The following is an 18,779-nucleotide window of genomic DNA, read 5'->3' on the forward strand; positions in this document are numbered from 1 at the left end:
CTAGGATTCCTGGGCATGCGCACTGCGTGTGTCAGACGCTCCCCCAGGTCCCCCGCCTTCCAGCCCCGCACTGTGCATAATGCATAACACACTGCGGGGCTGGGATTCCCAAGGTGGGTGGCCGCAATGCCCGCACAGGCGCAGTCTGCAAGCCTGGCTGGGAGTCACACGGCCAGGCCGAAACACAGCGCAGGCGCCGGTTTTGAAGAGAAAAAAGCGCGGAGGGGGTGGCGCCGAAAGCCCCTGAAGATTGGAGTGATGGCAGAGTAGCGGTTCAAGCTGGGGGGTGAGGACCCGCCTCCCTGGCTAAAGACAGGTATTTTGGCTAAGTTTCAAAACGCTTTATTTTGGGAATACTTGAACCAAAAACTAAAAGAGCCACCTTGTTAGAATGCAGCATTACTGCTGCACAAGGTGGCTCTTTTAGTTTATAACGGCTGGATGGGGGTGACAGTGGCCCTTTAAATTCCTCTGTTAACCCTTGCTCTGCCTCCGACCATTAGTGCATCCTTTTACCTGCTTTCAGTAGCTCCCATAATAACAGGTGTATCACCCCTGTCAGAGGGACACTTGCATAGACCCTAAAAGATTTATCTGTCATTCCAAGTGAACTTTAAGTTTCATTATATGTTCCGTATTGTATAATTTACTTGTGATTACTTTGTGTCAGGCCGGTTTCACATGTCAGTGCCTCCGATACGTGTAGTGACAGTTTTCTCACGTATCGGAGACACAGACACACGTAAACCCATTCAAATTAATGGGTCTATGCACATGTCAGCATGTTTTTATGGACCGTGTGTCCGTATGCAAAACACGGAGACATGTCCGTTTTTTACGGGCAGCACGTACTGCAATACGTCCCGCACACGTCCTCTGTGCGCACGGACAGCTGTGGGAGAAACAGCGCTGTCCCCCTGCATGTGGTGCTGAAGCCGGCTGTCATCCGCTCTCCCCTGCTCGGCCGAAAGCAACGCGAGCAGGGGAGAAGGGATGAAAGAAAACCCGACGTGCGGTCCCCCCTATATTTTCCAACCAACCGGGCAAAACTCACAGGTGCGAGCTGCTATTCTCAGGCTGGTAAGGGTGCCATGGTTATGGGCCCCCACAGCCTTAAAAAAGCAGCCCGCAGCTACCCAGAAAAGGTGCATCTATTAGATGCACCAATTCTGGAGCTTTACCCCGTTCTTCCCACTGCCCTGTGGCATTGGCATATGGGGTAATAAGGGGTTAATGTCACCTTGCTATTGTAAGGTGACATTAAGCTGGCTTAGTAATGGAGAGGTGTCAATAAGACACCTATCCATTACTAATCCCACAGTTATGAAAGAGTTAATAAAACACACACACACTGAGAAAAAAGTATTTTAATGAAATACTGTAATGAAACACACACGTTTTTTAATTCTTTATTGCACGCTCAATGCAAGTGAAGCCTTCGTTATCCTGTAAAAAATTCTAAAATAAAAAAGCAACAATATCCCATACCTGTCCGCCGTACAGTCGAGTCCCATGCTCTAAATCCATCTCAAGGAGTTAAATAGTTAACAACCGGGAGCTCTGCTAAAGTTCAGAAACTTTCCCACGCTACAGAGCTTACTGTAGCGCTGCTTCCCGGCGGCCGTCTGTGTGCCACACGGATGTACCATGTGAGCACACGGACACGGATATCCCCGGTACCGATTTTTCCGGTGTGTGAAACCGCCCTCATACTGTTTCCTAACCACTGCAAGTTCCCATCATGTCAAAGGAAATAAATAGTTAATTGGCTGTTCCTGCCTCATGCTTATCTGCGCATTGCATCCGGTTATCTGCTTTCCAATTACACACAGAGGTCATGATGCGGCTTTAAATTGCAGAAGCCCTGTGCCACGATGGCCATTGTACTGTTTCCCTGCACAACCAATTAATGTGAAGGGAAATAGCTATTTAATCTGCAAGCTGAAGTGATTGTGCAGGGAAACAGTAGAAAGGCCATAGTGGCACAGGGCTGCGGCAGATTAAAGCCGCAGCTCAACTGCTGTGTGTTGAATGCAACTTTAGGGCTCATTTAGGGTATTTGCACATGTTGTGGATTTGGCTGCGGATCCACAGCGGATTTGACGCTGTGGATTCGCAGCAGTTTTCCATGCGTTGTACAGTACCACGTAAACCTATGGAAAACCAAATCCGCAATGCACATGCTGCGGAAAATTCCACGCGGAAACGCTGTGGTTCATTTTGCTTCTATATAAAAACTGGACCGAGTTTAATCAGTGTTTTGGATCAGATTTTCATCCATGTTTCAAGAGTGTTTTACCATCAGAGTTTGGTCCGTTTTTCTCATATGCAAAAAAAAAAACAAAAAAACCTGATGGAGGTTTCTCAAGCCTCTCACATCAAACATTCGGTGAAGAACAGAGTGCATTAGTGGACATGGACAGGACATGTGATCATCCCCAGAGACTATAAGGGTATGTGCAGTCGTTCAGTGACTGGCAGCACTTTGAACGCAGCACTGTGCTGTAACATCTGGAAGCTGCACAAGTACGCAGCGTCCAACCTGAAGAGTTTACTGACTCTGTGCACTTACCCTAATGGGTATGAGTTTCATCTGTGAAAAACACGGATAGAACACGAACGAGGAAAAATGACGTCTCTATGAGTCCTTAGGTGTTCCTTTCTAATTTGACAGATTTCCTAATTGATCACCTCCACTTCTGGTCTCCTGATTATCGAACTTTCTTTTCTCTTCAGATAGCAGAATTTCTTTTTTTTTTTTACAAAAATGTCAGTCTCAGCCATAATGTCCCCATAAGAACAGTCCCTAACCGTCTAGATCATTTCCTGCGACTACACAAATAATGTGATCACTTATTATGGCTGATATGGAATTTGGTATCGTACTGTTTATATCCTTCTAACTGCCATGTTACTTGTACTTTGCACTCTGGCTGATTGTAAAAGAGATCTGTAATAAAAGGATTGCTATAAATTAGTTTTAACCCCTTAGTGACCAATTTTTTAAATCTGTCCTGTGTCCCTTTATGTAGTAATAACTCTGGAACGCTTCAACAAATCCCAATGATTTTGAGAATATTTTTTTGTGGCACATTATATTTTATGATAATGGTAAATTTAGGTCTATATATTTTGTGTTTATTTATAAAAAAAATCAGAAAATTGACGGACATGTAAAAAACAGCAATTTTCAAACTTTGAATGATTATCCCTTTAAGGCCGGTTTCACACGTCAGTGGCTCCGGTACGTGAGGTGACAGTTTCCTCCCGTACCGGAGACACTGACACACGTAGACCCATAAAAATCAATGCATCTGTTCAGATGTCATTGATTTTGTGCGGACCGTGTGCGGACCGTGTCTCCGTGTGCCAAACACGGAGACATGTCAGTGTTCGTGGGAGCGCACGGATTACACGGACCCAATAGAGTCAATGGGTCCGTGTAAAACACGGACCTCACACGGACATTCTCCGTCTGGGGTCCGTGTGGCGTGCCGGAGACAGCGCTACAGTAAGCGCTGTCCCCCCCACATGGTGCTGAAGCCGCCATTCATATCTTCCCTGTAGCACCGTTTGCTACAGAGAAAATATGAATGATAGTGTTTAAAATAAAGATCCATGTGTCCGCCGCCCTCCCACCCCCTGTGCGCCCCCCCCGCTGGTCAGCAAATACTCACCCGGATCCCCCGTCGGCAGTCGCTCCTTCCTGGTCTGGCCGCGGCTTCTCTACTGTATGCGGCCGATTACACTCATGAATATGTGGCTCCACCTCCAATAGGGGCGGAGCCGCCTATTCATGAGTGTAAATGAGCGGCCCCACGTGACCGCATACAGTAAGCCGCGGCCAGACCAGGAAGGAGCGACTGCCGACGGGGGATCCGGGTGAGTATTTTCTGACCAGCGGGGGGGCGCACAGGGGGTGGGGGGGCGGCGGACACATGGATCTTTATTTTAAACACTATTCTTCATATTTTCCCTGCAGCAAACGTTGCTACAGGGAACATATGAATCGCAGCTTCAGCACCATGCAGAGTGGGTACCACACGCTCCGTGTGGTACCCACTCGCCATACGGGCGGCACACGTGTGCCGCAGGTATGGCCTCCGTGAGTTCCCAGGCACACGGACACGGATAACTCCGGTACCGATTTATTCCGGTACCGGAATTATCTGGACGTGTGGGACAGCCCTAAGGGCTCCTTCTCACTTGCGAGAAATACGTCTGAGTCTCTCAGGTTAAAACCCTGCTCTGGCGCCGGCACTCCAGAGCGGTGCGTGCAGCTCCATGTATTGCTGTGCGGCCGCACGCTCCGCTCTGGAGCGCCGTCGCCAGAGCAGGGTTTTAACCTGCGAGACTCGGACGTATTTCTCGCAAGTAAGAAGGAGCCCTAATCCAGATAGTCATACCACAGAAAAAAATTAATAAATAACATTTCCCTCATGTCTGCTCTAACTCAACACCATTTGTAACAAAATTTGTTAGCATTGTAGGAAGTTTAAAAATGTAGCAGCATTTTTTTATTTTTCAAGGAAATTTACAAAATTTATTTTTTAGGGACCTATCCAGGTTTGAAGTGACTTTGGGGGTCCAATATATTGGAAAACACCCCACAAGTGAGACCATTTTTTTTTTAAAACTGCACCCCGTGAGATATTGAAAACTGTTGTTAGGTAGTTTATTAATCCTTCAGGTGCTTTTCAGGAATTAATGTAATTGGCATGACAGGAACGAAGAAATTTATTTTTACCACCTAAATGTCACTAACATCTGAACAGGTCACTATAGCCCGGAGACTCTAAGGCCGCTATTTGGCCATGATTTGCTATGGCAAACATCAGGACCACACAATGGTGATCTCAGGGTTCTGATGGGGTTAAAGAGTGGGCCCCCCCACACTCTGTTAACCATTTAGATGATGTAGTTACTATTGACAGCAGCATCTAAGGGGTTAAACAGTCATGAACAGTGCCAACACTGATCGTGGCTGATGCAGCAAGTTGTCATCTATAGTGGACAGCAGACAGCTGCTGGATTGTCATCAGTATATGGATGCTATTCTCTTATATCTCAGGTCATTGAAAAGACGTATTGGGGTTAATTAGTCACCGGTAGAGATAATCAGATCTGTCAAGATTCAAAATTGTCCAAATAACACAAATTTAACAGGGAAATTTGATTCACAGGTTATTTAGTTAATGTAAACTGAATGGTATTTTATTAAGGCCTGGGTCTCTCTAGACCACAGAGAATGAAAACCATAGAATGTAAAAAAAATAAAATAATAATAATACTCCTCACCTCACTGCCCTCCAGTCCACTGCCCACCTGCGGTCTTCTGCACCTCTTCTTTCCCTTTTGCATGGGTCCTCTAAGGCCTCTTCAATGTAGGCCGTGGCTTATGGAGCAACTAGGCCTCTGACGTCACTGAGTGATGTGTCGTCACTCGGGAATCGTGCATCGTGACAAAACAACATGCACTTCGATGTCAGAGGCCTAGTCGAGCCGAAGCCGACGGCCAAAGAGAATATGTGCGATGGGTAGAGGAAAAGAGGAGGTGCAGATGAGACGACAACAGTAGACGGCAGGGCCGGCAGGACACGTTAGCGCTGAGGTGAAATGTCCTCCTCTGTGGTCCCCATGCAATATTAATACTTGTGTCACTTTTTCTGGCTCCATAACAATAGTAAAATTCCTCTTTATGCTCAAATGTAGCAGTAATGCTGTATTTTGTCCCAAACACAGTAGTAATGCCCCCCCCCAGTGGCCTCCATACAGTAGTAGCATACACCATTTCTGCCTCATTCAGACGTCTATGTAACACGTACGTGTTGTATCTGGGTTTTTTTCTCCAAGGACACAACAAATAGCCATTATAATCGATGGTGTTATTCACATATCAGTGTTTTTCTGGTATCACCGGTGACAAGTACTGATATAAGTCTATGGCTTCCTGAAAAACATGTGCAGCATGATGTTCCTACATAGACCCTGATCCCAACAATGTATCACTTAGTTTACTGGGTGCAGCAGTTATGCTACAATCAGTCTTCTCTGCTGCAGATCTAGCAGAGTTCAGAATGCTGAACTGTGTATAGCTAATTAGCTCATATCCTACTGGGAGCCACTGGCTTTCGGCCATGGGGGTGGTGCACGGAGGGGCTATAGTCACTGCTCATTGTACACTATCGTATGAGCTGTCAATCAAAGTGCCAGGAGCGAGCTAAAATCCATCGCTCACAGTATAGTGAGTGGTGCTGTGACCAGTGACTGTAGACGATCCATGCAAGACCCCATGACTGAAAGCCAGCCTGCCCCTGGAGAAAATAAGTTCATTTTCTCTTGATAGCCACACTTCTAGTTCAGTAGTCAAACCCGATTGTAATGCTATTTACCTGCAGATTAGTCCTACGTATAAAAAGTATATTCCAAGGTGACAGGTTCCCTTTAATTATGGTCTTCCTATACCCTAGAGCAGGGGTCCCCAACCTGTAGCTCGTGAGCCACATGTGGCTCGCGGTCCCAGGAATTGTGACTCGTGACTGTCTGCCAGCTTGGTGCATTAGCTCCAGGTCTACCAAACAGCTATGAAGAGTACATCTCAAAATGGTGAATTTTTGAGTAGCCCTGCACAGAAGAGCAGATCCAGATGCACATTTAATGGTCTTAGGGGTTTAGAGATGTTTTAGGTATGGTACACTGGAGGATGATACTACCTGTTAAAGGAGGTTCTTGAAGCTGGATGCGACAGGAGCAGGCGCATAACTACCGCGACCGCTGCGACCGGGCCCGGCAGGTCAGAGCAGTGGCGTATCCGGGGGGGGGCAGCCAGGGCATGTGCCCCGGGCGCAGCCGACAGGGGGGTGCCAGCGGGCCGCCTGATAATGCGGCGGTCCAAGGAGGGGGTTGGCAGGGCCAGGGAGCGGGGGCTGTCTAATTATACTCACCTACTCCTGGCGCGGTCCCTGCAGGTCCCTGGCTGCCCGGCGCCCCGGCTTCTTCCTGTACTGACTGTCACATGGTACCGCTCATTACAGTAATGAATATGCGGCTCCACCTCCCATAGGGGTGCGCGCCCTCTGCATGACCAACAGTGCAGAGGAGGCGGAAAATGGAGTGGCGAATGGAACGAGGAGCGGTGAATATTGAAAGTGTCGGGGGCCTGAGCGACGGAGAGGTGAGTATGTGATTTTTTTTTTTAATCGCAGCAACAGCATATGGGGCAAGTGTCTGTACGGGGCCATAACGTTTGTGCAGCATTATATGGGGGCCATGTTTGTGCAGCACTATATGGGGCCATAACATTTGTGCAGCACTATATGGGGGCCATAACGTTTGTGCAGCACTATATGGGGGCCATAATGTTTGTGCAGCACTATATGGGGGCCATAACGTTTGTGCAGCACTATATGGGGGCCATAACATTTGTGCGGGCCATAACGTTTCTGCAGCACTATATGGGGGCCATAACGTTTGTGCAGCACTATATGGGGGCCATAACGTTTGTGCAGCACTATAGGGGGCCATAACGTTTGTGCAGCACTATATGGGGGCCATAACATTTGTGCAGCACTATAATGGGGCAAGTGTCTGTATGGAGCATCTATGGGGCCATAACATTTGTGCAGCACTATATGGGGCAAGTGTCCATATGGAGCATCTTATGGGGCCATAATCAACCTTTCTGCAGTATTACATTGGGCAAATGTGTCTATGGAGCATCTTATGGGGCCATTATTAACCTTTATGCAGCATTATATGGGGCATATTTTAATATGGAGCATCTTATGGGCCCATCATGAACTGTATGGAGCATTATATGGGGCTCCTGATTTAATATGGATATTCAAAAACACTTAACCTATGTCTCAATTAATTTTACTTTTATTGGTGTCTATTTTAACATTATGGAGATTCAGGAATGTACCTTGGCTTGGTCATACAGTTTCAATAGAGTTAAGGTTCAAATGGGGGAGGTTTTGGGGAAGGGGGAGGTTTGGGGGGGGGGCGCCAAACTGATCCTTTGCCCCAGGTGCAGGAAAGGCTAGATACACCTCTGGGTCAGAGGCACCCAACACCATGTTGCAGTGCAGGAGATTCCTCCTGCACGGCAACAGTCCGAGGCGTATCTAGGGGGAGGGGTCAGCCGGGGTATGTGAGAGATAGGAAGCAGCTCCAGTCAGCACGGTGAGACAGCTTCTCCTGCTCTGCAGCCCCGGGACAGAGCTGCTGTAAGCAGGAGAAGCTGAGGAGCTGCAGGTTTATATCAGCCTCCCCTGTACCAGAGAGGAGAGTGTGAGATGTGTATATGAGCTGGTATCTGGTGTGTGTGTGTGTGATATCTGTAGTATGTGTGTGTGTGATATCTGTAGTATGTGTGTGTGTGTGTGCGATATCTGTAGTATGTGTGTGTGTGTGTGTGTGTGTGATATACGTGGTATGTGTGTGTGTGTGATATCTGTAGTGTGTGTGTGTGATATCTGTAGTGTGTGTGTGTGTGTGTGTGTGTGTGTGATATCTGTAGTGTGTGTGTGATATCTGTAGTATGTGTGTGATATCTGTAGTGTGTGTGTGTGATATCTGTAGTGTGTGTGTGATATCTGTAGTGTGTGTGTGATATCTGTAGTGTGTGTGTGATATCTGTAGTATGTGTGTGTGTGTGATATCTGTAGTGTGTGTGTGTGTGAGGCAGGGGCGTACCTACCACGGTCGCAGCAGTCGCCGCTGCCAGCGGCTCTGGCAGGTCAGGGGCCCGTGTGTCCCCTTGAGCCTGTCTCCCTTGTCCCCTTATGCTTGTGTCCCTTGTCCCCGTGTGCCAGTCTCCCTTGCCCATTAGTCCCTGTGTGTCCCCATGTGCCTGTCTCCTTTGTCCCCTTGTGCTTGTGTCAGTCTCCTTTGTCCCCTTGTGCTTGTGTCAGTCTCCCTTGCCCACTAGTCCCTGTGTGTCAGTCTCCCTTTCCCACTTGTACCTGTGTGTCCCCTTGTGCTTGTATCCCTTGTCCCCGTGTGTCCCTTTGTGTCGGTCTCTCTTGCCCACTAGTCCCTGTGTGTCCCCTTGTGCCTGTCTCCCTTGTCCCCTTGTGTTTGTCCCCGTGTGTCCCCTTGTGTCAGTCTCCATTGCCCACTAGTCCCCTTGTATCAGTCTCCCTTGCCCACTAGTCCCCGTGTATCCCCGTGTGTCCCCTTGTGTCAGTCTCCCTTGCCCACTAGTCCCTGTGTCCCCTTGTGCCAGTCTCCCTTGTCCACTAGTCCCCGTGTGCCCCTTGTGTCAGTCTCCCTTGCCCACTTGTCCCCGTGTGCCCCTTGTGTCAAGCTCCCTTGTCCCCTTGTGTCAGTCTCCCTTGCCCGCTAGTCCCCTTGTATCAGTCTCCCTTGCCCACTAGTCCCCGTGTATCCCCGTGTGTCCCCTTGTGTCAGTCTCCCTTGCCCACTAGTCCATGTGTCCCCTTGTGCCAGTCTCCCTTGTCCACTAGTCCCCGTGTGCCCCTTGTGTCAGTCTCCCTTGCCCACTTGTCCCTGTGTGCCCCTTGTGTCAAGCTCCCTTGTCCCCTTGTGTCAGTCTCCCTTGCCCGCTAGTCCCCTTGTAACCTTCTCCCCTGCCTCCTAGCCCCCATGTGTCCACTTGTGCCTGTCTTCCTTGCTCCCTAGCCCCCCTATGTTACCCTTGTGCCTGTCTCCCCTAGCCCCCTTGTGCCCTCTCCCCTGCCCCCTTGTCACCATTTGCTCGTGTCTTTCTCACCTTGTATGGAGGGGCTGCATTATACTATGAGGGGGGCTGCATTATATTCTATGGGGGTTACATTGAATTGTATGGCAGGGCTGCAGTATATTCTGTGGGGTGGCTGAATTATACTCTGTGGGGCAGCTGCATTATACTCTGGGGTGGCTGCATTATACTATGTGTGGGCTGCATTATACTGAATCGAGGACTATGGGGAATATATTATACTATATGAAGAACTATGGGGTGCATTATACTGTGGGAAGTGAATTGTGCGACATGGATGACGATGGCGGTGCATTATACTATATGGAGCACTATGAGCAGTGTATTATACTATATGGAGGACTGAGCAGTGTATTTTAATATATGGAGGACTATGTGGAGTGTATAATACTAAATGGAGGACTGAGGAGTGTATTATACTGTATGGAGGACTATGAGGGGTGCATTATACTATATGGAGCACTATGAGCAGTGTATTATACTATATGGAGGACTGAGGAGTGTATTATACTATATGGAGGACTGAGCAGTGTATTATACTATATGGAGGACTGAGCAGTGTATTATACTATATGGATCACTATGAGGAGTGTATTATGCTATATGGAGCACTATGAGGAGTGTATTTTAAAATATGGAGGACTATGAGGAGTGTATTATACTATATGGAGGACTGAGGAGTGTACAATACTATATGGAGGACTATGGGGAGTGTATTATACTATAAGGAGAACTATGGGGAGTGTATTATACTATAAGGAGGACTATGGGGGTGCATTATACTTCTTATATGGATCCCCATGACTTCTATGTTAGCCCCTGATGAGTATAATGGTTTATTTTCTTTTATACATTACATAACAATGTACAAATAAATATGACACATAAACATGGTAAAAAATATATCTCACATATTTTTTAGGAGCACTATTTATATGTATTGTCACATATACCATGTAATCAATAGGACTTATAAAGCCTATCATCAACTACCACATAGATAATATTAAAGAAAGAGGATCATCAGGCCATAATTAGATAATGAAACAACAATATTTATTGAAACATATTAAAAACATATTGCCAAGGTGTATACAAAGAGAGACAAACCTCCCATTCATCACAATTACCCATTACATAACAATGGTAGTACAGGGGACAAATATATCCCAGGATGGGGCACCGGATAGTTATTCAACTGAGATCACACTATGCAGCTTTGCAATAAAGCTATAGTGTGCAAAATGAATAGGGAAAATATGAATTTGGGAGGAAAATATTTTGGCTTGGGGGGGGGGGGCCCCATTTGAAAGTTTGCACCGGGGCCCATAACTTTGTAGTTACGCCACTGGACAGGAGTTAGGAGTCCTTGATGGGAGAATACTGAACTGGAGCATTGTGGGAACCCCTGGATTTCAGTGTACTGCTTTGAGAGCAGGCTGTTGCTCGTGACCACCTCTCAGAGCTGAATGTGGCTCGTGACCCTCTCTGTGCCGAATGTGGCTCTCTAGGTCAAAAAGGTTGGGGAACGCTGCCCTAGAAGGTTTTAAAGGGAACCTGTCACCACGTTTTTGGAAGATGGGATAAAAATAGCGTTAAATAGGGGCAGAGGTGGGCGTTACATTAGTGTGTGTGTTATGCGTTTATTACTCACCTAAGTTGCCGAAATAACTTTGCAAAGTCTCCGTTTTCGCCTGTCAATCAGGCTGGTCAGGTCGCATGGGCGTTGTCTTCCCCCAGATTTGGCGTAGTTTTCCGTTGGTGGCGTAGTGGTGTGCGCATGCCCAAAGTCCGGAATCCTCTTCCAGGGGATTTAAAATAGCGCGGTGTTCGTTATTGCATTGGTGATCGGTGGGCGCGGCCATCTTCCTTTGGCCGCGCGTGCGCAGAAGCGGCGCTCTGCTGGCCGCGGCTTCAGGAAAATGGCCGCCGCGATATCCATCTGCGCACGCGCGGCATCCCGCGGCCATTTTCCTGAAGCCGCGGCCAGAAGAGCGCCGCTTCTGCGCACGCGCGGCCAAAGGAAGATGGCCGCGCCCACCGATCACCAATGCAATAACGAACACCGCGCTATTTTAAATCCCCTGGAAGAGGATTCCGGACTTTGGGCATGCGCACACCACTACGCCACCAACGGAAAACTACGCCAAATCTGGGGGAAGACACCACGCCCATGTGACCTGACCAGCCTGATTGACAGGCGAAAACGGAGACTTTGCAAAGTTATTTCGGCAACTTAGGTGGGTAATAAACGCATAACACACACACTAATGTAACGCCCACCTCTGCCCCTATTTAACGCTATTTTTATCCCATCTTCCAAAAACGTGGTGACAGGTTCCCTTTAAGTAACCCCGAAAACTCCTCAAAGTGCACCCCTGCATTAGCTAATGCATTTTCACTTGTGTAACGTTTTAAGCTTATTTCTATTATCACCTGCAATGTTTTATTGCCTGGTCGGTACTAAGTTCTCCATCTCTGGCATTTAACCACTTGTGTACTGCGCCCTACATTGTGCCACCTATGTGTGTTAGTGTGAAGATGACATCACATCTAACAAATAATATTCCAGAATTGCACACAGCTAGCACATTAGCACATGACATTGCTTTCCTCATGTGACCATAAAGACATGCTAATGGCTGTAGTATCTGACTCAGAATCACCTGAATATTTTTGCTGACTGGTTGTCACCTGAGCTGTGAGGGATTTCCTATCACCTGTTCTTACAAGCCTGATGAAGTCATCCATGTACTCGGCGTGTTACTAGACGTCTGTGTAGATATGATGAGTTCTGTACACAGGACCCTGTGAGTCACAGCAGCAGCATGACAGCAATTACAGAAAGAAAGCAACTGACCTAGATTACCAAGCTAATATCCTGTGATGATGTCACCCCTTTAAAGTTTACCTTGAAGATGCAAGAATAATTCTTTGTCCATGGGAGGAGTAGACATAACTGAGTCCTTTATCAGAAGCCCAAATTATAACCTTCTTGCTATTGTTTTAATTATGTAAGAGCATGAAATTGGGAAGAATTCAGATTGTGCTTCTTTTTTGAGTGCCCCATTCAGTTGCATTGCATAAGTCCTATGTTTCTATTTTTTTTAATTTTTTTTTATTTTTCTTCACCCGTTTTCACCTTCCTCACCAGGCCAATTTTTACAATTCTGACCACTCTCACTTTATGAGGTCATAACTCTGGAATGGAGCTTCAATGGATCCCGGTGATTCTGAGATTGTTTTCTGGTGACATATTGTACTTTATGATAGTGGTAAAATTTCTTTGGTATGACTGTGGGTTTATTTGTGAACAAAAAAAAAAGAAATTTGGCAAAAATGTTGAAAATTTTGCAATTTTCATTTTTATGCCCTTGAGGCCAGTCTCACACGTCCAGATAATTCCGGTACCGGAGAAAACGGTACCGGAGTTATCCGTGTCCGTGTGCACACGTGGCACATCAGTGTGGCACACGTGCGACAGCCGTGTGCCGCCTGAGGGCCACACGGACCGTGCAGGAGAGACAGCGCTACAGTAAGCGCTGTCCCCAGCATGTGGTGCTGAAGTCGGCATTCATCTCTTGTCCCCTGCAGCGCTCGCAGGAGAGAAGAGATGAAAAATCTATTTTTTTGTTGTAAAAATAAAGTTTGGGGTCACCCCCCGTGCGCCCGCCCGCTTGCAGAGAAATACTCACCCAGCTCCCGCGATGCCTCCTCTCAGCGCCGGCAGCTTGTCCTGTGTGAGCGGTCACGTGGTACCGCTCATTACAGTGATGAATATGCGGCTCCACCCCTACGGGAGGTGACCCCAAACTTTATTTTTAACAAAAAATAACTTGATCTTTCATCCCTTCTCTCCTGCAAGCGCTGCTTTCAGCCGAGCAGGACAGAAGGGATGAATGCCGGCTTCAGCACCACACGCAGGGGACAGCGCTTAACTGTAGCGCTGTTTCTCCTGCGGCGGTACGTGCACACGGAGGAGAGTGCACACTGTTTTCCGTGTGCACGTGTGCGGGACGCTTTGCGAACCGTGCTGCCGGAGAAAAGCGGACAAGTCTCCGTGTTTTGCACACGGACACACGGTCCGTGAAAACACGCAGGCATGTGCATAGACCCATTCATTTGAATGGGTCTACGTGTGTCAGTGTCTCCGGTACGTGAGAAAACTGTCACTACACGTACCGGAGCCACTGACACACCGCACAAAAGAGTTAATAAGTAATATTTCCCACATGTCGACTTTACATCAGCACAATTTTGGAAAGATTTTTTTTTTTTTAGGAAGTTATAAGGGTTAAAAGTTGACCAGCGATTTCTCATTTTTACAGCAAAATTTGCAAAACCATTTTTTTAGGGACCACCTCATATTTTAAGTGACTTTGAGGAGCCTATATGACAGAAAATACCCACCATTCTAAAAACACCACTCAAGATGCTCAAAACCACATTCAAGAAGTTTATTAACCCTTCATATGGAGAGTGACATACCATCTCTGGCTTGTCAAGGTAAGGAGGCTTATTCGCCGTGCAATGCTCCTCTGGGAAATATAATATGCAAATTGCCTCTTCTGATAAAAAGAGGACTTAAACTCTATAGCGCCACCTGTTGGAAGTAGCGATCCTACAAGTCACAATCAACCCTTTAACGAGTCGTACAATATTCTCCATAAGGAGAAATGTTACCCCTTATACCCCAGTCCAGAGCCTCTCACCTAGCCAAATCAGTTCTCATGCTTTGCACTGACGAGGGCCAACAGCCCGAAACACCGTGTCTGCGAATTGAGATACTGATTTGGCTTTTATCCTAAGTCATATTGTACGACTCGCTAAAGGGTTGTGACTTGTAGGATCGCTACTTCCAACAGGTGGCGCTATAGAGTTTAAGTCCTCTTTTTCTCAGAAGAGGCAAATTGCATATTAACCCTTCACAGGAATTTTTGGAATGTGGAAGAAAAAAATTTACCTTTTACCTTTCTTTCACAAACATTTTCCTTTACACCTAATTTTTTTTACTTTCGCATGGGTAAAAGGAGAAAATGTACCATACATTTTGTTGTGCAATTTCTCCTGAGCATGCCGATACCCCATATGTGAGGGAAACCTACTGTTTGGGCACACGGCAGGGCTTGGAAAGGAAGAAGCACCATTTGACTTTTAGAATGTAAAATATGCTGGAATAATTAGCGGTTGCCATGTCATGTTTGGAGCATCCCTGATGTGCCTAAACAGTGGAAACCCCCCACAAATGACACCATTTTGGAAACTAGACCCATTTGGGACCTTACCTAGATGTGTATTGAACACCTTGAACCCCCTGGTGCTTCACAGAAGTTTATAACGTTAAGCTGTGAAATAAAAATAAAAAAATCACATTTTCTGGCAAAAATCTTTTTTTAGCTACAAATTTTGTATTTCACAAGGGCAAAAGAGTAAATGGACCCCAAAGTGTGTTGTGCAATTTCTCTTGAGTTCACAGATACCCCATATGTGGTCAAAAACTACTTTTTGAGGCACAGTGCAAGGCTCAGAAAGTTGATCGTCCTGCACTGCCACAAGGCTACTTTGGGGCACCTGAGCAGGAAGGGGGGCCTGGTGCCAGCCCCAACCCCCGCCCGCAAATTCAACTGAATCGGCTTGTTGTCGATACAGTTGACCGCATTGATGAGAGTGGTAGCATTACGCTCCATCTCCCATCATTCCCCCCTCTCAGCATCTAACATAAATGACGCAGACACTGATAGCGGACACGATGACGTCACTAGTCGGCACCCACTGTCCGGTGATGTGCCAACACTCGAAGCAGAGGGTGAACGAGGGGGAGAGGCGAGTACTGTATTTTTTATGGGATGCATTATACAATATAATCTGCTTATGGGGGTGCATTATACTATAGAGCCTGCCTATGGGGGGTGCATTATACAACTGTATATAGAGTCTGCCATTGGGTAGTGCATTATACTATACAGAGTCTGCCAATGGGGGGTGCATTGTACTATATAGAGTCTGCATATGGGGAGTGCATTATACAATATAGAGCCTGCCTATGAGGGTGCATTATACTACATACAGTTGTGCTCAAAAGTTTACATACCCCGATAGAATTTTTGCTTTCTTGAACGTTTTTCAGAGAATATGAATGATAACACCAAAACTTTTTCTCCGCTCATGGTTAGTGGTTGGGTGAAGCCATTTATTGTCAAACTACTGTGTTTTCTCTTTTTAAATCATAATGACGACCCAAAACATCCAAATGACCCTGATCAAATGTTCACATACCCAGGTGATTTTGGCCTGATAACATGCACAGAAGTTGACACAAATAGGTTTGAATGGCTACTAAAGGTAACATCCTCACCTGTGACCTGTTTGCCAAAGCCCCTCCAATCCATCAAATAATAGGTCTTACCCCTTACTTTCTTAGTGGCCAAGATATTTTCTACCTCAAAGACATCCTCCTCACTAATGGGATCAGGTCTGGAACCTGGGTCCTTAAAGAAGGAGCTCAAAACTACTGGTTTGAGGAAGGAAACATGGAAAGAGTTAGGCACACATAAAGAAGCAGGCAATTTCAATTTGTACGAGACTGCGTTGATCTGTTTCAAGACTTCAAAAGGACCAATGAAGCAGGGACCCAGTTTGTAGGAAGGCACCTTCAGACGGATGTACCTGGAGGAGAGCCACACCTAATCTCTGGGCCAAAAGATTGGAGCATCCAGGCATCTTTTATCTGCATGCCTCTTCATATGTTGTGAGGCCTTCTCCAAAGCGACCTTGGTGTCGCTCCACACTTTCGAGAATTCCTCTGTAAAGGAACACCTGAAGACCCATAGATGGGAAGAGGGATCCCGGGTTGGAGTCCAAACACAATCTGAAAGGGAGATCTTCCTGAGGATTCACTTACTTGATTGTTATACGAGAATTCCGCCCAAGACAGCAATTTAACCCAGTCATCATGATGCGCATTGACGAAGTGATGCAGGAATCCAGGCAAGATTTGATTGGTCCTCTCTACTTGCCCATTGGATTGAGGGTGGTATGCAGAAGAAAAGTCCAGTTCCACTTTCTCTAATTTACAAACCGCTGTCCAGAACTTGGAGGTGAACTGGATGCCCCTGTCGGACACAATGTGGAGAGGAAACCCATGAAGACGGAAGATGTGCTGTATGAAATGGTCATCGAGCTCAGGAGCAGACGGAAGACTGGGTAATGGAATGAAGTGGGCCATATTCGAGAAGCAATCCACCACTACCCAGATAACGGAACAGCCACTAGAGATTGGAAGATCCGTAACAAAGTCCATCGCGATGTACTGCCAGGGAGCTGAAGGAATAGAAAGAGGTAATAGCTGCCCGGAGGGCAGATGTTTAGCAGTCTTGTTGCGGGCACACGAAGGACAGGCTGCGACATATTCCATTATATCTTTGCCCATGGTGGGCCACCAGTACTAAAGGGAGATGAGTTGCAGAGTCATTTTCTGACCGGCGTGGCCGGCCAATTTGGAAGAGTGACCCCACCGGAGGACACGACTCCGGTCCGAAGTGGGCACGAGAGTCTTTCCCGGGGGAAGCCGAGCAAGATTAACTGAGGCTACGGGCACCAACCTGGATGGCTCGATGATGTGCTGCAGTTCTTCCTCAGAATCAGGAGGCAGGAACTGTTATGACCCCAATGGCAGAGGGTCTCAGAATTTATTACCAAGTCTGCAAACACAAAAAAACAGCTCATAGGGCAGTGGTAACTAGGCTGACCGTATACCTGAACCTAGCACCACAAATAGCAGCAGCCGGGGAACGTACCTACGTTGGTTCTAGACGTCTCGGGCCAGCCGGAGAAGTAACTAACCCTAGAAGGGAAAAGATAGACCTTTCTTGCCTCCAGAGAAAAGACCCCAAAAGTTGGATACAAGCCCCCAACAAATAATAACGGTGAGGTAAGAAGAAAAGACAAACATAAGGATGAACTAGGTTTTTAGCAAAGAGAGGCCCACTGACTAATAGCAGAATATAGGAAGATGACTTATACGGTCAGCAAAAACCCTATCAAAATTTCCACGCTGAATATTCAAGAACCCCCGAACCGTCTAACGGCACGGGGGGAGAATATCAGCGCCCTAGAGCTTCCAGCTATATCAGGAATCACATTTGGTACAAGCTGGACAGAAATAAGAGCAAATGCAAATAACCAAAAAATAAGGAAGCAGGACTTAGCTTATTTTGCAAGAACCAGGACCAGCAGACAGGAGCAAACAGAAAGGAACTGATTACAACGATGCCAGTCACCAGACTGAAAATCCAGGAAGCTTAAATAGCAACACCCCTGGACTAACGAGCCAGGTGGGTACCAAGCTAGAGAAAGAAGCTCAAAGTGTCATGTCGCTAGTGACCACAAGAGGGATCCAAAAAGTCCAATTCACAACAGTACCCCCCCCTTAAGGAGGGGTCACCGAACCCTCACCAAGACCACCAGGACGATCAGGATGAGCAGCGTGAAAGTCACGAACCAAATCGGCCGCATGAACATCAGAGGCGACCACCCAGGAATTATCCTCCTGACCATAGCCCTTCCACTTGACCAGATACTGAAGCCTCCGTCTGGAGAGACGAGAATCCAAGATCTTCTCCACCACGTACTCCAACTCGCCCTCAACCAACACCGGAGCAGGAGGCTCAACAGAAGGAACCACAGGCACAACGTAGCGCCGCAACAAAGACCTATGGAACACGTTGTGAATGGCAAACGACACCGGAAGATCCAAGCGAAAGGACACTGGATTAAGGATTTCCAAAATCTTATAAGGACCAATGAAGCGAGGCTTAAATTTAGGAGAGGAGACCTTCATAGGAACAAACCGAGAAGACAGCCACACCAAATCCCCAACACGAAGTCGGGGACCCACACCGCGGCGGCGGTTGGCAAAACGCTGAGCCTTCTCCTGTGACAACTTTAGGTTGTCCACCACATGATTCCAGATCCTCTGCAACCTATCCACCACAGAATCTACCCCAGGACAGTCAGAGGGCTCAACATGTCCCGAGGAAAAATGAGGATGAAAACC

Source organism: Ranitomeya variabilis, chromosome 3 (assembly GCF_051348905.1).
Source record: "Ranitomeya variabilis isolate aRanVar5 chromosome 3, aRanVar5.hap1, whole genome shotgun sequence".
NCBI classification, from domain to species: Eukaryota; Metazoa; Chordata; class Amphibia; order Anura; family Dendrobatidae; genus Ranitomeya; species Ranitomeya variabilis.